Source organism: Thermobia domestica, chromosome 14 (genome assembly GCF_964235325.1).
Source record: "Thermobia domestica chromosome 14, izTheDome1.hap1.1, whole genome shotgun sequence".
Lineage (NCBI taxonomy): Eukaryota > Metazoa > Arthropoda > Insecta > Zygentoma > Lepismatidae > Thermobia > Thermobia domestica.
In genome coordinates this window covers 73107409-73130133 of record NC_137467.1, presented here as the reverse complement: position 1 = coordinate 73130133, position 22725 = coordinate 73107409, and the positions used below count along the sequence as shown (strand labels likewise).

At 36.5% G+C, this 22725-nt stretch overlaps 1 protein-coding gene across 1 annotated transcript in view; it reads right to left on the bottom strand.

Annotated features, from left to right (window-relative positions):
• The window catches only part of LOC145669726 (transient receptor potential cation channel protein painless-like), an 84916-nt gene extending 62569 nt beyond the window's left edge, over positions 1-22347 (bottom strand). Inside the window, exon 1 of the mRNA XM_081738048.1 lies at positions 22167-22347. The gene's annotated coding sequence lies outside the window, so the exon portion shown is untranslated. The remainder of the gene's footprint in view (positions 1-22166) is intronic.
• Between the last annotated feature and the right edge of the window lie 378 nt (positions 22348-22725).

Genomic DNA, 22725 nt, shown 5'->3' with positions numbered 1-22725 from the left:
GATACAGGGAATATACTTCGATTACGTATCCAATTTTCGAAATGCATTGGTTGACTGGATTCGAATTTAGTGTCCATTTGAGCATCGACATTATGTGAGACGTTGACCTACAGTTTGAGATAGAATCCATCCGAACCACTAATATGTCCAAATCTCAAGGGCACCGTGAATCGAACCCGAAACACCATGCACCAAATTGAACTAGAGGGGCAGGAAGGACTGGCAAGGTATTTTGTACAGCTTGGTGCGAATTCTTATATTTCAAGTCTTGCAATCTACTTTTTGAGCAGTTGTTTCGTAGAATCAACCCTATATTATAAGCCATTTAAACTATTTTTCATTGACACTTCACCATAACTTAGCAACGATTTCATCTTTTCCAGTATTATGAATTTACTGATTTTTTTTTCATATATATGAAGGTAGCATCAAGCTAACATGAATCTTTCGGTATTATAACATCAAAATTCTACAGAATTACTAGTTTTAAAAAGATGTCCAAAGATGAGACACATCTCAATCGATAGATTTCATCGAACTAATCAAAATGGCATGCTTGAGGGTAAATTTTGATGCGTATTTTTTGAGAAAACAAAGAAAAATTATTTTTATAAAGCCAAACATTGATTCTGCACGATAACCACGCTTCATATTAAGATTAAACTAATACTACAGTCTGTACAGTAACCAAGCTTTACATTATGAACCAGCAAAAGGGCACAATATACAGCAGAGCTAATGCGATACATTAAGATATACAGAGTGTTTCAAAACAACACCGACAACGTTTGGGAGGTGATTCCTGACGCCAAGATAAGACAAAAAGCATAGACTACCCTGGGTGCACAAATGCTTCCTTTCGGAGTTACAGGCTGCCGAAAACATGAAAAAAAAAAGAACTTTAAAGGTCCATAGCACAAAAACTATGGGACCTACCGTAGTCGGGTGAAAACTTCACTTAGGAACTATTAGCCTATGTACCTTATCCAAAAATACATGTTTCAGAACCCTGAGGTACTCATGCATGAATTTTTATAGAGTGAGTTTGGCTACGGGCATATAATTTGAAGTACTCACCAACTACCTCTATAAAAATTGGTGCGGAAGTACCGCAGGATTCCGAAACATTGATATTTGGATAGGGCATATACTAGTTCCTAAGTGAAGTCTTGTCCCAACTACCATAGATCTCATAGTATTGGAGCTATGGACCTTTAAAGTTCATTTTTTCATGTTTTCGGCAGCCTATAACTCGGAAAGGAAGCATTTGTACACCCAGGTTGATCTATACTTTTTGTCTTATCTTGGCGTCAGGAATCGTCTCCCAAACGTTGTCGGTGTTGTTTTAAAACACCCTACATATATATATGTTTTGAAACAAAAAATATGTTTAACTCTTAAATTTTAAGTTTTGTTTAATGTATAACACTGGCCAAAGCTAAAACATATATCAATCGACAAATCAAATTGAGTTGTACAGTTGTACAAAATGACATGCTTGAGGACAAATTCTTATGCGTGGTTTTCGAAAAATTGAGAAAACAATTTTTATAGCGTTAAAAAGTGCGTCGTTCGTTGTCAATGTGATGCAGTTGATACATTTTATTCTGCTGGAAAAGTTTATTTATTTATTTATTTATTTATTTATTGTAGATGAAAACATACACTGAAAAGCGGCAGATTATGATTTTCCCTAAGAGTGACATACATACTTCTATGCCGCACTTACAATAATAATAATAATAATAATAATAATAATAATAATAATAATAATAATAATAATAATAATAATAATAATAATAATAATAATAATAATAATAATAATAATAATAATAATAATAAGGTAGCGTTAAGAACCATATACAATTCCTGACTAGCAAAATAGTGACATCTTATTCATTTTAAGTAGACTAAGTTTATTATATGAGAGCTTAACTCATATACTGGTTAGAATATATATAACTAAAATAAAAACTAGGTTATCAGCCTTATAATACCATTAACGTATTTACACCCAGTGGATGTCCTGTTTATAGCTTTTGAGAACGACATTGGATATACAATGAATCCGTTATCTCTTGGAATTTTATTACCTCTGGCATCTGATTACCATTGTTTATTAAGGTCTTCAACAGAATAAACATACCATAGTGTTATTATACAAACATTAAGGAATTTATTTGTCACTACGGAAAATCAGTGTTCTATGAAGGGATTCTTAGCCAACCGGCATAGCATGGGATGACACATAAGTACTACAAGATTATAAAACTACAGGACAAATTTACAGAATAGTTCTTCTACATTCTAACATTTTCCATAGTGACATAGAAAACTTCTTAAAAATTGATATTCCTGTGCTAGACCTTTAGTATTACAAATAAGAAAGAATTGGTATTGAATATAGTTTCTTCTTATATTCTTAATATTCTCTTACTTTTTATATTCTTTATAGACTGTGAAGGTGCGGAATGTCAGCTTGAATAAAGATTTAATAAAAAATTTAAGATCATTAAAATTTGACAATACCTTTTTAAATCTCGCACTTCACAGTATTTCCTAATACACGAATGGTAAGTTTCATAAAGATTGAAGTAATATTCCATTATTAATTTCACCAGAGACGTATGCACAAATGTATTTCCGATGGGAGGGTCCAAATTCAATAGAAGGATAAATATTAAAATTTGTAAAATTACACTTATAATTAGACTGAATTTACAGAAAAGTTGGGATTTAGGAGGGAGTTCGGAACCCCGGTACCCACCTCCTATGTACGTCCCTGACATTCATGTCTTTTCATGCTTAAAAAAAATAGATAAATTCACACAACTTGTAAAAAGACCATCAGCACCATCTATAATGCACAGGTCTATATCTACGCACGGGTCTAAGAAACCAAGGTACAGAGTAGCAAATTTCCAGGGGTGACATATTAAAAACAAATATATATAGAGAGAAATTAAAGTAGGATATACGTGAAAAAAGAGCAAGTCCAGGTATTATTGAACTCATTAACTGTAGTTTAAAACATATTGAAATATTGTGTTCTATTTCTTCTATATTGTTCTATACTTGTATTTCTTCTATATTTCTTCTATACTGTAGTTTAAAACACATTGAAATATTGTGTTCATTTATCATACTATGAATTGTCATCTTCCTAGTATAATAATGCATAACGTGATGATGCACTTGCTTCAGTATCAGTTTTATCTTAATGTTTTTGTTTACATATTATTTTTTAAAAGTAACAAGGCGCAATTTCATTGCAAATGACTTTAAACTGAATGCAGTAGCAACTTACAGGATAGTAAGTATAAAATAGAAGGTTCAAGAATATTAAAAATTTTTCGAGGTTATGTGGCAGTGGTAGCTGTTTCCTTCAAAATCAGAACATTTCATCTTCCAACTCTTGCCTCTGCGTAAGACTCTATGCGTAGGCCCAGAGATGTTACATCAGAGTTGAAGAAATTTGTGAATGATAAATGTGGCCAAATCACGGAATCATGAGTTATTGTGGAGGCAGTGTAAAAAGTAGGTAAGATTGAACTTGAAACCGACAGAGCTTCGTGAGAATTCAAAGTGTGGATATCACGATCGGAAGTGAAATGAAACCGATTTATGGACTTTATTGGCAGTTTGGCCTACGCCCGTCACGACATGGAGACGCCCTGATCAACTTACATTTATTTCCATAATAATAATAAAAGCGCATAACTTAAAAAAAGTTAAATGCACAGTGACTGACTAGTAACTGAGGCTATTGACTCTTCATTCGAGAATAAGGAGACACATTGAGTTCGAATCCTACTCACACTAAAATATCGACATTCGCTAATATACTTAATTCTATTCAACCAGGAATTCTTTGACCCTTTAACCTCGAAACATATAGAGATATTGCTGTAGTTTTGTTTCCCTAGCCTGATTATGATACATTCTATCATTATGTTCCTTTATCTACCTACCTACAGACCATCATTCACAGCTTATCTATTTGCCTGATCTAATTATGACAAGATTCTATCACTGTGGCCCTTTATCTATTTATGTACAGACCATCATCCACAGCTTCTCTATTTGTCTGATCTAATTATGACAAGATTCTATCACTGTGGCCCTTTATCTATTTATGTACAGACCATCATCCACAGCTTCTCTATTTGTCTGATCTAATTATGACAAGATTCTATCACTGTGGCCTTTTACCTACTTACGAACACACCATTATCCACAGTTTGTCTATTTGCCTGATCTAATTATGACAAGATTCTATCACTGTGGCCTTTTACCTACCTACGAACACACCATTATCCACAGTTTGTCTATTTGCCTGATCTAATTATGACAAGATTCTATCACTGTGGCCTTTTACCTACCTACGAACACACCATTATCCACAGTTTGTCTATTTGCCTGATCTAATTATGACAAGATTCTATCACTGTGGCCTTTTACCTACCTACGAACACACCATTATCCACAGTTTGTCTATTTGCCTGATCTAATTATGACAAGATTCTATCACTGTGGCCCTTTATCTGCCTACGTACAGACCATCATTAACAGCTTGTCAATTTGCCGGATCTAATTATGACAAGATTCTATCGCTGTGGCCCTTTATGTGCCTACGTACAGACCATCATTAACAGCTTGTCTATTTGCCTGAGGTAATTATGACAAGGTTCTATCACTGTGGCCTTTTACCTACTTACGAACACACCATTATCCACAGTTTGTCTATTTGCCTGATCTAATTATGATAAGATTATATCATTGTGGCCCTTTACCTACCTACGTACAGACCATCCTACAGCTTATCTACTTGGCTGATCTAATTATGACAACATTCTATCACTGTGACCCTTTATCTACCTACGTACAGACTATCACCACAATTTACCTATTTTACTCTTAAGGGATTTGGTTTATCAAAAACGATTTATATATTTATTATATCTGTCTGTCCGTTCGTCCGGGAGACAGAAAATCTCAAGAACACCATGATAAATCACCATCAATTTTGGATCGGATTTAGAGGATCAAAAGTTAGGAACTGAGTTGATTGGTGGACGTTATATTCAAACCAACCATTTTCGGCGTTAATGTTGATCACCATAAAGCAAGAACGGTAATGGATAGCGAAAATCGGTATTCTGCAAGAACATATTTTATCTCCACCTTTAACTCTCTACTAAAACCGGAAGTGATAGAAATACAATATAACTTCCGTTAATTTATATTGATTTACATAGAGCAAGAGCTATAAGCGATAGGGAGAAGCGAATTTTTTAAAAATCGATTTAGTGTTCAAAAGTAGGTAATTTCTTGTCTTTTATAAGTCTCTATTCAAACCGGAAGTGGCAGCAATTAACCACTTCCTGTTTTAACGTTATTCGCTATAGAGTAAAAACGGTAATTGGGAGCGAAAGGTGGTTTTCTCCAATCAATTAAGCGTCCCAAGAATATATTCCATATCTATTCTAATTTCTCTACGAAAACCGAAAATAATAGAAATCTACTACCACTTCCGGTTTCAATATTAATTGTGAAAATATCACGTCACACAAACCAAGCTCCTACATTTTGTACACATGACACCGCTGCTTGTTACTTTCAATATTTCGATAGATACAAACCTAGACGTTTGACGATATTGACCCGTTAAAACTGAAACTAAACAAGTGACTTTATTACGATCAGTCTTACCAGACATTAGATTCAAGGTCGATAATTTGAATAGTAAATAGTGGTAAGTAAATTATAATGGCTGCTAAGAAATCCGATGCTTCGATATTTTGATATTCGATATCTCGATACCTTTAGATATTTTGGTATTGTTCTTTATTTGGATATGCGACAATTCAATATTTCGACTTTCTCGATATAAAGTATTTTTAATTTTTCGGTCGATCAAGTTTATCGCTACCGATTTTCGATATAATGACATTGCACAGTTCTATCAACAAATATATTTTGTGCACTATTTGACTTGATACCAAACGGAGAATTTTTGAGAGAATAAGATCTAAACTGCATCAGAAATGAGAGCCGGGAAATATGATCTAAATTACTCTTGCCTTCCCTCTGTGAGTACGAAAGAGACAATGCAGAGTGCAAGGCATGCAACGGTTGCCAAAATGACAGGAGAGGGAGTAATTGTAATCAATTAAAAGCAATAGTTATCAACCGGTTAAAACGGAGTGGTGTGACTCCATGGCTTCGTTTCGAGGGACGGATGAGGAACTGCACAATTTCAGTTTGAGATATACAATGGTGCGCAAAGGCATATCTAAATTTCACCAGGTAATTTTCTTAAGGACAGGCAATGAAAAAGTTTATATCAAGGTACACATGACAACTGCACCGTCCTAGAGATATATAGGGTGTTCGAGAATATGCTTAATTAGATACCATAGATACCAGGACGCTCATCGTGCAGGAAACATGACGGAAATAGACGCTTACGGTACGTGGCTGTTTCCAGTTTCTAGTAAATCAATGTATCTCTCAGTGATGGCCTGTCCACAGGCTTAGCAAAGTAATTCACCTGTTACGCTTTTTACGTAAATTACACGTAATTTAGTAGTAATTTACGTCACGTAGGAAACCTATTTTTTACGCAAATGTAAAAAAAAATCTTTTCTTTGAAAAGAACTAGAACCATTCAAAAAGAGGAACAGTAAAAATTAGAACACAAAATACAATATATTCAAACTTATTAGTTGTTTTACTTGAAGCGACGTTTCGTAGTTTATATTAATAACAGAGACTGTGTAAAGAGAATACATGTGTAGCATGTAGCTAATATTTCTTATTGTTTTACATTCATTGCAGACTGAAGAGTGGACAAAGCGTTGAAAAATGAAATCGACAAAGCAGCCGACAGCAAGTGTGAAGTGGAGTGTTTTTTTGTGAGCGCAGAAAGCAGTCAGACGCAGTGACCTCGAAGCATTGCGCATGAATATTAAAAATAAGCATTGTTGTTGAAATATATAATCGTCCCTCATTTCACTATGGCTTCTCTGCCTTAAAACTTACCGACCACAAAGGACTTAAAACGTAAAACATTATAAAACGTGTTTAAAACCTAATCATACTTACAAATAGTAATACCGGTACTTAATTTGTTAATTATATATGCAAAGCTCTTTCACGAAATCAATATGAAGTCGAAGTCGGGTTTCCTACTCCAAAGGCGCGTACGCTAACCGCTTAGCCACGAAGGAGCTCAAAAAGAGAAAGAATAATGATAATTCGAAAGCTAGTCTTAACAATTTTTCTTCGGTGAACGATATCTAGTATTTGTAGCTTCTTTTTAATGTAAATATAATGATCCATTACAACACAGTCATTCTATGTAGAGTATACTGATTTTTTCTTACTCTTATCTTTCATATTCCAGTTATGTTGCTGATATAGAAACATTATGTCATTCTCAGCGGCGATAAGACCCCTCTAGAACTCCTGGAAGATCGGGAAGTTGTTTACATTCCGTGCATAGCAATGCAATGAATGCGAGAAAAGTACTAATACGCAAAACAACTACGTGAAATTCATAACAACTGTTGTGTTGATTCAACTGAACAAACCGCAAATCAATTTGATTGTAAGTGGTGAATTTGGAATGACATGAATTATTATGCATGAACCGCCACCCTTGAACGAGACTAATCATCACATAAATTGCCTTAACCTTTGATGATTCAAATTTTTCAATGCATTAAAAATCTGTGCAATGAAGTCTATGAAATTACACAATGTGTAATATTTATGTATGCAGTGGATACACTCAGAAACACTTCGGCTTCGTGTCTCGTTATCTCAAAACATTTTCATTATTTGGATAAACTGGATGCGTACAAGGGGCCGCGGTGGCTCAGTGGTAGAGCGTTAACCTCTGGTGCTTGGGGTACCGAGTTCGATCCCAGCCCCGCCAAGCGAACTTTGTGGTGGACAAACACCGTGTGCGTGGGTTTCCTCGGGGTTTTCCCGTTTCCTCCCACTTTCTTCATTCCACCATTTCATTCATTACTCATCATCACCGTCTCCTTTAGCCTAACAGGCATAACCGTAGGACGTGTAAAACTTAAAGATTTCATTTCATTTTGGATGCGTACAGCGTGTAACAGAAAAACAAGATACAGGAGCGTTTGACACTATTCGTCGTGAGGTAATTGGAGGGACCTGACTTGAGAGAACGAATTCCGTATTATAAACTGGTTTGGATACCGACCTATACCCTAGCATCACCCTTAGTACTAAGGTTGCCAACTAACCGGTATTTTACCGGCTGATCGGTATTTTTCCCAGGCTCAACTGTATGTTTCAAGGTTTAAAATACAATTGTGAAGATCATTTCCAAAACCTGCCGGATCCATTTTGAGCAAAAATGGTGAAAGCAGGTTTGTTCCAAGTTCTTCGTACTTCCCGGTATCTGTAACGAGATAAAACACGTGGAAGGACTTTCAAAATTGTTCTTCGTCTGTTTTGAGAATTATGAGCTGGTGTCGGTAATTTTTATTTTTCAGATTTGGTAATACTAGATAGGCTAATGGTCAGCATGGTTATAAGTTGATAATTGAGAAGTACGTTGACCCAATGTAGTTATGTGTACGTAGACCAGCCAATAAATTGCCGATATTTATCCAACAGTTTGGATCTCGTACTCCCAATCGCAATCGTACTTCTTTCGTAGGTACTGCGTTGGCAAATGATCGGCAAAGGTCTAATTACAACGTAGGACCATGTCGACAGTTAGATAATCTATGCTGTCGGGCCTACAGACTGTACTGTGTAAAATTGAAAGATTACTTCTCATTCTTCCCTTACTTTAATAGCTTAGTATGCAACATTTCACGCAAAAAAAACTGAATATTTTGCATATAAGCTTGAACCAGGATTTTTGCTGTAAAGGAGATATGCTTACCAACTTTAATATCTCAAAAAATCTTCTATATTTTGTATTATCTCTCTGTAATGAAAGAACTCGACAACCTAAACTGGGATCAAATTCGAATATGAGTCCTCATAATTTGACGCCGAACTGAGATACCAAGTAGACTATAGGCTAGCTCTCCTCACTATTCTAGTGGATAGCACGCCTCTTTGATGCACAGGGTCCAGGATTCGATTCCTGAGTAGGAGAGGATTGAAATTTGAAAGAATTACACTAGTTCGGATTTCAGTTTAAACTCTTGGCCCATGTCTGATATAACCAGGTTGCTGAAACAGACGCTAATCCAACTACAACCCAACCAATCCTAATAGGCTATAAAACGACTATAGTTGTTTTGTTATTATAAAAGTGACTCAAATGTATGGTTTTCATTCATTCTTCTCCGGAAAGTCCTGCACATATACAATGGGGGAAAAAATCCTTCCAGACGATGCAGCTCACGAAAGGCTTAGCTGACTAGATGACGTACGCTGGATTAACTAGGTGATACGTGCTTAGCACATTGACCTCTGGCTTTCGACCCAGCGCCATTATTTCTGGCTTTCTAAACCAGATATTTTAGTTCAATTGCCAAACCAATACTCCCTGATCAGTGCCGGCCTTCAGCCGACTGCTTCCAATTGGGCTCCGCCCCAGAGTGTATTACGCTCTCAGTCAGTGCTGTAAATCTAGAAAGTTTGGTAGGTATATAGTAGACCGTTTCCAAAAATATAGCGTATACCCATCCCATACACGTTCGTACTTTTGTAAATTTAAGATAAGAATACGCTGAATTATAAAAAATGAAATCTGTGAGTTTAACGTCCCACGATTATGCATTTTCGGCTAAGGGAGGGGAATGATTGAGGCAAGTGATCATGGAAGAATTGGTAGAGTGAAAATGTGGAAGGAAACGGGAGTACATGGAGAAAACCCACGGACACGATGTTATTCACCACAAACTTATTTGGTCGGGGATTGAACCAGGGGCTTCACGCACCAGAGGTCAACGCTTTACCACTGAGACACCGTGCTCCCATAAATTATAAAAGTATACAGTGGGTATACATGGTATACTCCGGTACAAATAACACATAGGGGCGACCAAAATTGTTCTCGATTGGGCCCCGCACCTCCTAAAGTCAGCCCTGTCCTCGATGGTTGGTCAAAACTGAAAAAATATGTCTAAACTGGAAATGCTCGAATTCACAAACCCGGCTCTCGGGTTCGATCGAGATCGAGCTCATTAGTTGAGCGAAAGCAAGCCTTAATGAGATTAATGAGAGCGAGCACGAGCCACTGCGAACTCCATTTTCAGCTATAGCAGAACATGCCGCGATCTGCTATGTAATCGCAGAAAATTTGCAGCGACTGTACAGAAAAATTGTCAGAGAGAGAGAAAAAAATTATATAGCCAATAGAAAAATGTAAAAACATGCCTTCTACGTGTAGATGTCTTAAATGCACGAACGACTCCCATAAATATAGTTTGAACTGTTTTTATACGTCGCGTAAAGTGTATTTTTTAACAATCACAAGTGTTTCTTCTGCAGAAATTTTTTTTACAGAATTCCTGCAGAAAATTTATGCATAATTCCTGCAGAAAAATTTTGACTTACAAAAGTTCATCGCAGAAAGACAAAGAAAGTTCTGCCATTGGGGTGAGTGCGAACCCAATGAAGTTAGTGGGCACAAAGTTGGCAAGCGTCTTTGGTCTTATTGAGGATTTCGAGCCACAGCTAGTGCAAATGTGAGCATAAGATATCGTCACGAGTCCCATTGACGATAGTGACCCTGAGTCCGAGTAAGCCTCGACTTTAAAATGGTCATCTCTAGTCTCCACTGAATATCGAAGGCAAGTTCACGAGCACGGAAAGACACGCGGTAAATACTCGAGCACGAGCGAAATAAATTAGTGTTGTTATCATAAATTTATCAGAATGAGTTTTGGAATAATGGAAGAATATGAGATAAAAATAAATCTTAGAAAGGCGAAAACGATGAAAATTGAAATTGAAGGAGTTAGGATTAGGATTTGGCTAAACGAGGAATTGGGGAGGAAGGGGCCTGAGATCATTTTGTTAGGTATCATCCCAGCATTTACCTGGTGTGAATAAGGAAAATCCAGGAAATCTTCAATAGAATGGCTGGTCTGAAAAAGCGTGTACACTTTTTCGACCAAGCGTCCTCACTGGAAATCAAATCCTGGAAAGCTCTCTCCAGAAACGAAAGAAATCTTTCCGTTTAAAGTTCCATAAATATGTCTTTTAAGCTAAAGGAGACGATGATTAAAGCAAGTGAATAATGGTGGATGAATTGGTTGAATGAAAATATACAAGGAAATGGGAATACCCCCGAGAAAACCCACGAACACGATGTTGTCCGCTGGGAATCAAACCAGGGACACCACTCACCAAAGGTAAAGCGCTCTACCACTGAGCCACCGAAATGTGCCCTCTCCCAAAATGGCGAAAGATTAGCTAAGATACAACGGTACTCGAGGCCACGTGGAAAGTGTTGTCACAACTATAGAAGTTGAAGTGGGAAAAGTAGGACAGGTTACTCATTTTTGGCAATTGGATAGTGTTCTTAGTGAACATTTGAAATGTAACAAGTAGCAGGACAATGTGAAAATAGAAGTGAAAATATATATCTATATAACGAGGAACTACATAATTTATACGGTTTACCCAACATTGTTAGGGTCGTCAAGTCTAGAAGGCTTAGGTGGGCTGGTCATGTAGCTAGAATGGAAGAAAGTAGAAACGCTTTCAAAGTCTCGACTGGAAGACCAATCGGAAAACGATCATTAGGAACACCTAGGCGCAGATGGGAGGACAATGTTAAGATGGATCTCGCAGAGTTAGCTAAGGATAGAAGTCAGTGGAGAGCTTTTGTGAACGCGGCATTGAACCTCCGGGTTCCATAGGCCATAGAGTTAGTTAGTTAGTTAGTTACATAATGTGAAAATAGAAGTTTGATTTTTTATATCCCCTTACCCTCCATTCAAAATTCAAAAACTTTTGTAAGATGAATTGTCCTGTATATAACAGTAGAAAATATGTAGGACTTTAGATTTGTCAGGTAGAAAACCATTTAGTTTCATTTTAGCAATCTTTATTTCAAGGGCAGATTAGTATTTTGCATCCTGAGCATTATACTAACCCGCTAATCTCAGCAGCGTTGAGGGTAAACTATCAATCAAGGATGATATTCATATTTACTGCCATAGGAATGCAAGGGGAATAGATTTTTCATTGTCCCTATCTTAACAAACTGGATGAATCACTTCCATCACGAACTGCAATCCCAACTTTGGATCCTACTTAAAATTCATGGTGATTCATCAAAGTAGTTCAATCGAATCACTATTCGGTTTTGTATTCGAGAAAGCAACCCCCGAGTCACAAGCACAGAAAACAAGCAAGTTTGGCACTTGGGCATAAGGGAGTGGGTTAAAATATTCAAGAAATAAATTATTGGGATATTCAAATATGGATTGATTTGAATGTTAATAGCACCAAATGGAATAAGTAAACTTTCTTTGCCTCTCAAAGAGTTTTGACTAACAAGAGAAATGAAGCGAGATTTTTAAAATTCATCAGATAGAACGAAAATGCAGCTATGCTTGGACCTTATTCCGTAATGGTGTGCGTCAAGGCAACGCAAATCTGTATTTTACTTTGCGATAATAGGCATAACAAGTTATAATTGATATTTGCTTGTTTTGCGTTGCGCTACGCTGTGGAATGTTAGCAATAGCTCGTACAGAATTAGCCCCCTTGTCTGTTTGTCTGTTCCATAATAACTTCCGTAAAAACATATTTGTGATAGATGAAACACCGCATAAGTTTACCTATTGATTCGGATTGATCAAGGATGACAACGTGAATGCATTTTAATACTACTACTACTAATACTACTACTACTACTACTACTACTACTACTACTACTACTACTACTACTACTACTACTACTACTACTACTACTACTACTACTACTACTACTACTACTAATAATAATAATAATAATAATAATAATAATAATAATAATAATATGTTTTGCTTTCTTCTACTATACTCAAGGGATCATTAAACTTAAAGAAATGCAAAACCCTGCCTCTGGTTGCGAATATATATATTTATTTAATACTATATATAATAAAAACAAAGGCGGTTATTACATTTTGAACACGGTTGTACAACAAATACAGTGGTATAAGAAATGCGTGTCTTGGTATCAGTGAAGTTTTGTGATATCACTCCCTGTTCATGCTTTCTGATCGTTCCTGAGGTATTTGGTTTACAGGAATTAAAGTAGAGTGTAAAACCGGTAATTAAATGAGCACTTACGCGGTGTATTATTTATGCCGTCATGCACAGGTAGGTAGGTCTGTAGATTTATCGTCATATGTGAAATCACATACTGAGGCAAATATATATATATTCACTAAAAAAGAAAGTAGATCTTGATTATCCACTTAAACAGTTTTGTCGTGGAATAATTGTTTCATCTATAAACGGATTAGTCATGGTAAAATATACTTGTTTTATGAATCTTTAATATAATAATCATATTTTTAATATAATACAATATTTTTGATATACATCGGATGATCAACATATAATTTTATGTCAAGTGCGTACAGTATTAAAATATGCATGCTTTACTATTATAATACACAGGCGTACAGTATTATAATATACTCGGAGGCCGCAGGGGTATGCGGCAAATTCAAAATGTGAGGGGCTTCACTTAGACACTATTGCTAAAGAATTTACACAGCCGAAGAGTGATGTAATTGCAATTTAATTTATCATAGATACGGGGAGAGGATGAGGTTGGCGAACTCCCGGGAACCCTGGAAGAAACGCTAATTATATTTATGAGCTTATCTTGTCTTTAAGCAACAAGTATTTACTCATAGGGCCGGATATATAGATTTGACAGACATCCTTATTTTGTACGGACAGTTTGTATTTTAAGACTTGTGTTCGTGTCCATATCGTGCTTGTTAAAAAAGTGACAAAATGTTCGTATTTTTGTTTGCACTTGTAAAAAGATAATACGTTACTATTGCTATTTCCTTATCATTTTTTTACTCCTTACCTTCCTATTACACACTCATCAAGAAAAAATAAGGGACATTTTGTAATTTTTCATTTGAAAATTCATGAAAGAGACTATGGTCTCTGTGAGAAGACCGCAGTGGCTATGAAGTGAGTTTACGAACGGTGCAAAGAATTTTGAGCGAGGAGAAAAGCTTCTTACATTGTTAGTGAAACTGGAATATGTTATTTCGATCCTCAGACAAGAAGCCTACCTTTGAATATCCAATCAAAGATACACTTAGTTTCCGTGAATGTTGCGTTGCTTAACACATTTGAAAACACAACATGTAATGAATCAAATATCATGTAAGTTTACAAAAACGAAACAAAAGGAAAAAGAGATTTCAGTGTCATGTGCGTTTAAATAATATACTAACTTTATGACAGTAGAGTAGTAATTTCAGTGTTAACTTTATTATGTATAGATATAATGTAGTTTATCTTTAATTAAATGATTTTAGCAATTTTCAGTAAAGTCGAAAAAGTATCTAGAAAATCTGGCAGCCATGCAGATTGATCCCAGAAATATTCTAACGAATATATTAAATAAATATTCTCATTTTGTTTGTAAACGTTCATGCAATAATCAGATAATACTCTTAATATATTATGACAAAATACTCTAAAGTTGTTTAGTAATATACGCGTACATGATTTACCAAGTTATGTTTACGCTACGCAACATTGTTTGAAGAAAGTATTTCTAGCACCAGTGTTCCGTTGGACATAAAAGACGTCCGGCATGCCTATTTATTGTTTATATCTTATGCATAGAGCATTTAATGCTCTAAACATTCCTAATTCATGCCAATGTCAATAGATATGGATGTTTTGTAGAATATTAGTAGCGACGGTAATAATTAAGCTTCGTGAATACAACTACTAGCCATGCAGTTCCATGAGTTTCCAGGTAAATGGATTTGAATTTAGCGTCCCGTTCAGCAATAGGGCCATAGGACAGCTTAACGCAAGATCCGAACCACAGGAGCTCCTGCCGGGAATCGGCCCTGGGGCTCCCGCGCCAAGAACACGTACGTTAACCATATAGCCGCGAGGAGCTTGTTTAAAGTTAAATAGAAATGAAAATGAAATGAAATCTTTCGGTTTCACGTCCCACGGTTATGCCGGTTAAGCTAAAGGAGACGGTGATGATCAGAAATTAATAAAATGGTGGAATGAAGAAAGTGGAAAGAAACGGGAGAACCCCAGGAAAACCCACAAGCATGGTGTTTATCCACTACAAAGTCCACACGGCGCGAACTGGGCTCGAATCAGGGACCCCAAACACCGGAGGTGAACGCTCTACTACTGAGCCACAGCGCTCCCTAAGATTAAATAGAGTAATTGTTTTAGTTTTATGCACGGTAAATGACTAGCAAAACAAAAATGTTCATTTTTAATTCGCACGATAGAAGATTAAAAAAAAAAAAACATAAAATATTTGAAAACTATCCAAACTTTTGGTTTCCGACTTGCGTACTTCGAGTTTACGGGGATTTTAAACCTTCAAAGTTTGTTCGTAAATTACTTTTCCTAACACAGAGACCTTTACAAATTTCTTTCTCGCATCCGAAAATGGAATATTTAAGGGAAATCATTAGCTTTCCGAAACAGATTATCGATTTTACACCTAAACGAACGACTTTTTTCAAAACAGATCTATTTAAATCGCCTTCTCAAGGCTTACAACAACATTATTGTGACTGATTACAGAAAACATAGAATATTATTCATTACTTGGCGTAAGTGCCAAATATATTTCGCAAAGCTTTGCTCATATTAAACGATAAATACCAATGCAAATTCTCTCAGGTAGTAACTAGTTATTTCTGGTATGCTCGGAAGGCGATGTGCTTGGTGCTGAACTACCATCTCGAAACTCTCCGTTTAAAATTCATTACTCAACGCTACACACATCACCATCCCCTATTGTTTGAAACTATGCATCATCTTGCGCTTCACTCATCTCCTGCACGATACTATCATACTCCACTTCACCTTCTCTTTACTTTATATTGTTACACAGTCCCTCCAGACCATCTCGATCAACAGATTCTCCAAGATTATCGTTTGCATATTCATCTACCACATATCTTCCCATCATACGCACAGTGACTTCATTTCATTAACAGGGTTCATCACGTCTCCATTGGGCTAGAGCAGCCCCTAGGCAGAAGATAACTGCATTCGTCTTTCTAACAATTCTTCTGTCGTGTTGTGGCGTCAAGTGCACTTCATCTCATCTATCATTTTCATCATGCCTTTCAAACACCGCTTATCTATAATTTCACTTTACATTTGTTGTCTGATTTCTCAAACTTGCTCTAATCTGTGTATTCTTTATCATTTTTTCTATATTATAAATTATATGTAGTATTCTACACGTATGTGTCGTATATTATATGTAGTATTTTATTATCATGTCTAAACCATGATTAATGTTCCAGTTTGCCTACAAGTATGTTTATGATCGCAAAGATCATAATGTCCTTCCAACAATATGTTAAATAATAAAGTTTAATAAATAAATAACAGCCCATAGACCAACCACCAATACCTTATTCCTATAATGCTTCTCTCAACTCCCTTCCCGAAAAGAGGGTGTAGCCCTCTTAAAGGATGCTAGCCTCTGGCTAGCCTTAAAAAGAAACACTTGGTGCTGAATAAACACACAAGTAACACGCTAAAGTGGTAGCCATTTTGTGTTGTTTCAATACCTAATTTTTTACAGTGTACTGTAACAGAAATTTGTAGTGGATTTCTATCACTTATTATTTTTAGTACAGAGCAAAGGATGCAGATGGAGTGTATTCTTGAGATGCTTACTCTCGATTGCAGGAAATCGCTTCTTGCTATATAAATTACCTTTCTGCTCTATAGTAATCAACGTTAACACCGGAAATGGTTAATTTCTACCACTTTTGGTGTGAGTATCACTTAAATCAACGGACTCGATTCGTAACTTTTGAACCTCTGAATGTTGGCCAAAAATTGATGATCCAACAAATAGTTTTGAGATTTTTTTTCCTCCCGGACGGATAGGCACACAAACGGGGTAAATGTATAAACGAGTTTTGCTAAACTTAACTCCTTAAAAATTACTAACTAACTAACTTTATGGCCTATGAAACCCAGAGGTTCAATGTCGCGTTCACAAAAGCTCTCTATTGTCTTCTATCCTTAGCCAATTGGATCCAGTTTCTACTTTGTACTACTATTTCCGCGGGATCCATCTTAATATTGTCATCCCTAGACTTCCTAATGGACATTTTACGATTGAATTTCCAGTAATGACTCTGAAAGCATTACTACTTTCTTCCATTCTGGCTACATGGCCTGCTCATTTGAGCCTCCTAGATTTGATGACCCTAACAATGTTTGGTAAGCGGTATGAATTACGCAGTTCCTCGTTATGAAGTTTCTGACACTCTCCATTCCCGTTCCTCTTGGATCCGAATATTCGTCTCAGGATTTTATTCTCAAATACTTTCAGTCTGCGATTAACATGTAGTACAAGCGACTGTGTAATGAAGTCATCATTACACAGTTTTTGTATACGTAGTATCTCTAGTCCTAATTTTCAACCCGTTCTTCTAATCCACGCAATAGTGGATACAGAAGGGAACGCCTTCTCTAAAGGGAAAACTAACTCTTTTTATTATTTCAAGAGATGAGACGACAAGTTTTTTTTTGTCAATATATTACCGAAATTTATTCTCAATTTATTGTCACTACAAACTAGCTAATATCCATTAGTGTCACTGTGCCTAATTTTTCGCTCCCTTCAAACCTTCCATCAGTTTTCGCAAACATTAAGAGATAGGGACCTATATATTTTAAACCCTCCGTTGCCCAGTAGCGGATCCAGGAGGGGTCGAACACTCTTCTCAAGAGAAAATATAACTTTTTTTTAATCAATATATTAGACGAATTATCTACTCTCAGCCTATTGACAGTACAAACTACTAAATATCACAAGTATTACAGCGGATATTTTGTAGCCTTCCATCCTTTCGTGCAAGAATGAAGAAATATAAACCTTCCGAGGTTGAAGCATTAATCAGTGATAGAGCGTTCATCTCTGATACGTGGGGTCTCTGGTTCGATTCCAGCTCGCTCCAAGTGGACTTCGTGGTGGATAAACACAGTGTTCGTGGGTTTTCTCTGGGTTCTCCCGTTCCTCCCACTCAGTCGCTCTTTCAGGAAAAATGTTTCGGGGAGCACTGCTGGTACTATTCTATTTACTACTATTCTATTCTTATATTATAGACGTATTATTTTGGTGTACTTCGGGGGGGGGGGCAGTGACCTCCCAAAAAAAACATGTCTGGAAGAAACATTGCTAACACTTTCTCCATTCCATCACTTCATTCATTTCTCATCATCACTGTTTCTTTTAGCCTAGCTGGCATAATCGTTGGACGTAAAACTGAAAGATTTCATTTCTCTAACTTATTGAATATATATAAGAATTATTCGAGAAGGCTCTTGTGATGATGTGCCCCGGAACGAAAATTGATATAAACTTTTCCATACTACACAGAGAAAACAGAGATAAACATTTGAAAATATAGAGTCAGCTATTTCAAACTGAATCGCACAGAGGTTTTAAACAAGCTGTTGAACAGAAGTTACCGTATATTGTGAAAAAACGAGCATTTTTTTTCAGTTACCGCCATTCAAAATTTTTGGTGCCGGTCCTATTTCAGCAAGAACACATCTAAAAAATATTCTATGAACAGACTTTCTTCAAAAGAACTTCTGCGGGTGAGCAAAAATCAAAGTGCGAGGGGACTGCACTGGGGCACTTATTTGGTACAAGACGTACCGGTATCCTGCACAAGATTCACATGCATTTGACATTACAGCTTATTTACCTTAGCTCCGAGGAGGGGGGAGGGGTACGGGGAAGTTAGTCAACTCCATAGAACCCCAAGTTGTATGCCTGGAAGAAACACTGCAGCTGAATAATTTGATGTTTGTTCCTTCTTTTTTTTTTTTTTTCGAAGAACTGTGCCCACATGAAACCATAATCTGCATACTTGCCTGCCTGTTTACTAAAGAACCCCTATAATAACTGCTGAATCTAAGTAGCCACGATGAACTACTGAAATTGAGTCATGGCGATTTCCGGCGGGAAATAGCTAGTAAATGAAAGATCTTGGTCTGATTGTTCATTATCTAATACATGATTAAAAGCTGACACAGCATAGGCTCAGCCAACAAAGGAATATAGGAAGGGGAAACTAATGCTATATAAGCTTCAGATATCACAATTGTTTTCTTTCTCAATGGAAGCATTTTATAACACAGAGACAGAGCTAATATTTAGTGTGTCCTGTCAATCCAACGTTGTATATTAAATAAATTAATTAATAAAACCGGAGATGTCTTTAAGAAGAAGAAAAAATAAGAGCTCTTATTAGATAAATTTGAAACAAGCTTAAAATGTCATGTATCCAGTGAAAACTTTAACATTTCGAGGTGGTTCTTATCTCATTATACCCTTGTTTACGGCCTTGGTCAAGTTCTTTTAACTCTTTTTCAAAACTTGGAGTCTAATTTTGACATAAATGGTATAGTAATACAACATACATTGAAATACTTTCCTAAACTTCAGACTTTCGGTAGGAGAAATCAGGGGCGGATCCAGGACGGACTTCTGGGGGGGGGCGGTGGGTTGTAATACTGCTACTTAGAGCTACTTTTAAGAGCTCCAAACTCTGTTTTATTTACATATAAAATATGAAAGTTTCCTCTTCTGGGAAGGGGGAGATTGCCCCGATCACCCCCTCCTGGATCCACCACTGGGATAAATCTAAGGTGGATTCCAAATTAAATGAAAGACATTAAGTTTTCCAAGTGCTGAAAACCAGGATTGCCTATGAAAAAAAAATGAGGCATCTTTGTCTGGAAAATGTCCCATGAAAGTATTGTATCGGAAAGTATACGTTTCTATTGGGTCTCGTCTCGTATTTTGATATGAAAATCCTATCTCGTCTCGTCTCGTGGGGAACCCTTACTACAGGTAAATTTTAATAAATTAACTAAAATTTAAGACAACATATTTTAAATTGCGTCCAGCTACCATCATGATTACAAAAACTTTTGCGTATTGAGACGACCATCTGTATAGTTCTCGCCTCAAGTGTGAGTGGTGCCGGGTTCGTTCCCAAATCATGTAAATTTATAGTGGACAACGTAATGCGCGTATGTTTTCTCTTGGTTCTTTCCTTCCTTCCCAGTATTTCCATTTTCACTAATTCTTTCATTTTATGAACTCAGACTAATTATATGCCAAGTTAGCTCACAGGGTGCAACAGAGTAAAGTTTATAAAGATTTCTTTTCAACTTCCATGTATTAAAAGAAAATGAAGAAATACATCAAAGCTACGGATATAATACAAGGTTTGCACGGTAATATTGTTATCTATAGTAAAATTAAATTAAGTTTCCCGTGTAAATTATGAAATGAAATCTTTAATGTTTACGTCCCATGATTATGCCGGCTAGGTTAAAGGAGACGGTGATGATGAGAAATGAATGAAATGGTGGAATGAAGGAAGTGGAAGGAAAGGGAGAACCCCGAGAAAATCCACGCATACGGTGTTTCTCCACCACAAGGTTAACTTATTGCGAGTTGGGTTCGAACCAGGGACCCCATGCATAAGAGGTGAACGCTCTACCACTGAGCCACTGCGCCCCTCCTCTCCGTGTAAATTATGATTGATTAGTAGGTTGGTTGGTGTTAAGTATAGCGTCCGTTTTCAGCCCCGAGAGTATATCAGACCTGAACCTACAGTTTACGGCGGAATCCGAATCACTGTAATGCCTTCAAATTTCAAGGTCCTCCTACCGGGAATCGAACCCGGGGCCTCCTTGCATCAAAGGCGTGCGCTAGCCACTAGATCAGTGTGAGTGGCTCTTTTAGATTACATGGTGCTCAGTGGTAGAGTGCCTACCACTGATTCGACCCCAGGTCATGTGAGTTAGTGATGAACAACATCGGGTTCATAGATTTTGTGGCGATTCTCTCGTTTTCTCCCACATTCTTAACCCGCCACATCTTTCATTGTGATTCACTTTTCATTAGTCATCCGCCTCTTTTAGCCTAGAGAGCATAATTGACAAACATAAAACTGACAGATTCCGTTTAAATTGCAATATTCACTCCTCAGTTACGAAGACAAGAATGTCAAAGTGATTCTATTAAAAATAAACAGCTTGATTTACCTACATTGTAAATGACACATAAAAGTAAAGAGTGACCAGAATACACTAACCACATTTGCTATTGCGTGCAACATTTGGGTACATGCCTTGGTGTTTTTTTTTTTTTTTTTTCTTTCTTCCATAAAGGTGAAAGCAAGTTTTGGGCGAACACAACGCACGACAATTTGTAATGGACGATTGTATTTCTTGGAAACAAACTTTAGTATTTAGTCATGTCTCGATAGTAAATAATATAGGGCCTAATTACAAAAAGTGGAATTAAATATACAAAGTTATTTAGTCAAGACATATATATGCATGATCAAAACCAAATACACGAAGTTTTCGCTAATCATTGTAAGGTGATTGTAAGGCAAATGGCTCTATCTAAGACACTTGTTATAAAATGAAAGAATTAAAATCAACTTCCGTTTGAAACGAAATTAAAAGGGAATCTGGTAGTGTAGGCGACAGTAGATGTTCTCGCTTGTAGGATCATTTTAAGTAGCTAAAAAGCCCCGAAGACAGGAAGTGTTTCGTCACTACTCACATTTGTTCGTAAAGGCGTGATCGCTTAGAGCTAAAAGGCAACCCAAATTTGGACTACGGTTTACTCATCGAAGAAAACACTTGTCTTCTGATGTTAATTAAAACAAAACAGAAAAGAAGTTAGCACAGCCACTTTTGTTTTTTTGAAAAATCTATTTCTTGTTTCATTTGGTGTAAAGTATTAGCCTAAAGATCACCGCGCACAAGTTGTCATCACAATTGGAGAATTTCTTGAAGAAACAAACATCTCATCTCGTACCGCATCAATCAAAGAAATACCACAAATTTCTTTTTCTATCAAAACGTTGTTCAGATGATTAACACACTAAATTAGACGTATTGTAATGACCTACCTTAATTATCGTATGCTAAAATCCTTTGAGTGTAATGTAATAATTGTCTTCTGTTTATAATCCAACACAGCAACAAGTGTCCATCCGGTCTGACGGACGGCTTCGAACTGCGATGAAACTCTCCACTGGCTTTCTACGTAAACCTTCTCGCGCCGTTCCCTTCACTAAACAGCGAACCATCCAGTTGCTGGTGCTAGCTTTTGCCAAGCGCCTTCTGCTTGCTGTAGCATGTAGATAATAACGCATTCACATATCCATCATAGACAGAATTTAGTACAAGCACGTGAAGAATTAAAACATTATGTTTTGAGGTAAATAAGAATTTCGTGATGCTTCTATCAACCATTTTGTAGTTTTATTTTTTCACATATAATGATTATTTTGAGGCAAAACAAAGCAAAGAAATACAGAAGAAAAAGTAGGAGACATGTGATAACAACATGTCTTTTGGTCGTAAAACAAGTTGTAGCTTGATATGCAAAATAGGAAGGAAGCTTTATTAGTAATTACATTTTTTTTGTAGGTAATTGGAACAATTACCTCATGTTATAGAAATCAT